Source organism: Vulpes vulpes, chromosome 2 (assembly GCF_048418805.1).
Source record: "Vulpes vulpes isolate BD-2025 chromosome 2, VulVul3, whole genome shotgun sequence".
NCBI classification, from domain to species: domain Eukaryota; kingdom Metazoa; phylum Chordata; class Mammalia; order Carnivora; family Canidae; genus Vulpes; species Vulpes vulpes.
The window spans coordinates 120,216,527-120,219,758 of NC_132781.1; positions in this window are offsets into that span (position 1 = coordinate 120,216,527).

Consider the following 3,232-nt stretch of genomic DNA (forward strand, 5'->3'; position numbering starts at 1 on the left):
AATAATACACATCTAAATAATATACATGTCAAGGAGGAAGTGTCAAGGGAAATTTTAAACTCACTGAGTTGCATGAAAATGAAAATACAACATATTAAACTTTGTGGGACATAGTTAAAATAGTGCCAGGAGGGAAATTTATAGTACAAACATTAGGATAGAGAAAAACATTAGGATAGGATAGAGTAAAAAAAAAAGCCTCAAATCAATAATCTAAGCTAGCACCCAAGAACTAGACAATGAACAAAATAAATCCAAAGCAAGAAGACGGACATATATAATAAGAATAAAAGCACAGGGGTGGCTGGTTGGCTCAGTCAGTAGAGCACGCAACTCTTGATCTCAGAGTTGTAAGTTCGAGTGCCACATTGGATGCAGAGATTTAAAAAATCTTTTAAAAAAGCATAATAGCAGAAGTCAATGAAATTCAAAACATAAAAATAATAGAGACAATCAGTGAAACAAAGAGCTTGTTCTTAGAAAAGTTCAAAGCAAAAGAGAAAACACAAAATACTAATAACAAGAATGAAACATTATTACTACAGACTCTGCAAATACTAAAAGGATTATAAGGGAATACTATAGATAATTATGCACTCATGAATTTGATAACTTAGATAAAATGGACTAATTTCTCAAAAAAAAAAACAAACTACCATAGTTCACCCAACATGAAATGGTAATTTGAATAGCCCTATAACTATTAAGGAAATTGAATTTGTATTTTAAAATATCTCCCTCCACTTCCCATACCTGCTATCAAAATCTGATTGAAATAACTGGAATGATATTATTTATGCCTCACATAATTACCATTTTTGTGTGTGCTTTGAGTACATTTAAGATCTGCTTTCATGGAAACTTTAAAGTTTATAATACAATATTGTTAACTATAGTCGGCATGCCATACATAAGATCCCCGGAACATGTTCATCCTATAACTGTAAGTTTGACCAACATTTCCTCATTTCCCCCACTCCCATCCCCTGCCAACCACCATTCTATTCTCTGTTTCTATGAGTTTAGCTCTTGTTACATTCCACAAATTAGTGAGAACCTATAATATTTGTCTTTCTCTGTTGGAATTATTTCACTTAGCATAATGCCACTAGGCCCATCCATGTTTTCACAAATGGCAGGAACTTCTTTGTTTTTATGGCTGAATAATATTCCCTCATATATATGTATATGAGGGTCGTGGGCTGGATCCCACGACCCTAAGCTCATGATCTGTGCTGAAATTAAGAGTTGGGTGCTGAGCCAACTGAGCCACCCAGGCACCCCATTTTCATCTTTTTTTAGGAACCTTTATACTATTTTCCACAGTGGCAGTACCAATTTACATTCCCACCAACACTGCACATGGGTTCCCCTTTAGGAGTCATTTAGGCTTACATTTGTTTGAAGGAGCAAACAGGACTATAGATAAGTTACTGTTTATGTAATATTACTGCTAATAATTGTTAGCATTTATGAAACACTGTGATGTTCCAAGCCCTAGGCTGAACATTTCATAAGCACTGTTTCACTGAGGTCCTTGGATGGCTCAGTCTATAGAGCATGCAATTCTTGATCTCGGGGTCTTGAGTTCAAGCCTTATGCTGGGCATTGAACCTGCTTAAAATAATTCTCACAACTTCATGAAGTAGAGAACAGTATTATAGCCGCTTTTTTTTTTCACATGAGGAAACTGAAGTTTAGAGAGATTAAGTAATTTTCTTAATATAAAATATGTGAAGTAGTAAAGCCAGGACTTTATTATGAGTCCTTTGACATAAAAGCCCATACTCTTAATCACCACTTTAAAAAATGATGTTTTTACACAACAAACCACCCACACGTGCACACATTCAAGCTGCAGGACTCTCCTTTAAATTGGGTATTGGTTACCAGGACCAAATTCAAATTGGAAAACAGGGTCATCTCTAGTCTTTTAGTTCTCCAACTGCTACACATCGTGCAAGGCTCTGTGCTGTTGACTTGCTGAAAGACTGCGCATTTCACATACCCAGCTTTTGAGAAAATCTCATTTCTCGCAAAATTACAAGTATTTCACCTATAGTAGAAAATAATTTCAATGGGTTTGTGTTTAAGTTGATACCATAAAATGCAACTAGCTCAAACTTCACCTCCTCTGGGAATCTTTCCTGATACCTCATTTCTGTTCCCACTTAAATTTCCCTTTTGAGAAGTTATAGTGCCTGTGTAAATTTCTCTTCGCACTTACCTCCCACTATTGTAAATGTCTCTTTACCTTCTAGGCTGTCATGTCGTGGGGTGTAGGCACCAGGCTTTATTCAATTTTATGTCCCCAATACCACTCACAGGACTTGAATATAATCCCAAACAAACAGCTGCTGATGAAATAATAAATTCAACAGATGCGTGACCAAATGGGTGACCCGTCTGAAATGTCAGAAATCCAGCTCAAGTCACTCTCAAAAGAAATTGCACAGCTATGATAATATAGTAAAATAATCGATAATTAGAAATGTGATCATAAAACCATACACTAATTATCAAATGTTTTTGTCCACACTGGTCAAATCAAAAATCGGAGAAGTAATACGAAGAAGTAATTTAAGAACCTTCCCACCAAACGACGTGGCGATGAACAGATTTTGACCGTTTCTGATGGAAAGCGCTGTGTATGCCAGGTTTTCAGTACAGACGCCTGGTGGTGCTACAGGCTAAAGAGTAGGAGGAGGAGCCTGGCATTTCCGCAGACTCCATCTTAGAAAAGACAAAATCTGAAAGGCACTGGAGGCTTGGACGCGGCTTGGGGAAGCGTCGGCTGGAACCTCAGATTTCAGACTTTTCTTCAAATGGATGAGGACTAGACGTACGGTGACGTTATTTCTCTAACAAGACTTCGCAAGGCTTTTTTTTTTTTTTTTTTTGGTTAAAGACAACGTACTCAGAGGATGTGCAGGAAATTGTGCGGGAGAAAATTTGGCAGAAAAAGCAAGTGGTGAGTTTTGCTTCCCTTCCTGTGCGTATTGCAGGCGGCCTCGCAAAAAGAGGGCGGCTCTTAATGGCTAGAGGTCCCCGAGATTTGGCGCCGGCTGCGGGAAGGGAAGGGTCGGTGTACCTGTGGGAAGACAGAGGGGAGCAGGGTGGTTTCCAAACTGATCCAAGAATGTTTTAGATACACCTAAAGAACAGGCTTTTCTCCGGAGTAGGAAACCAGACCTGTAGGACCTCGGCTTCCAAGTATCACCTTTAACTCTTT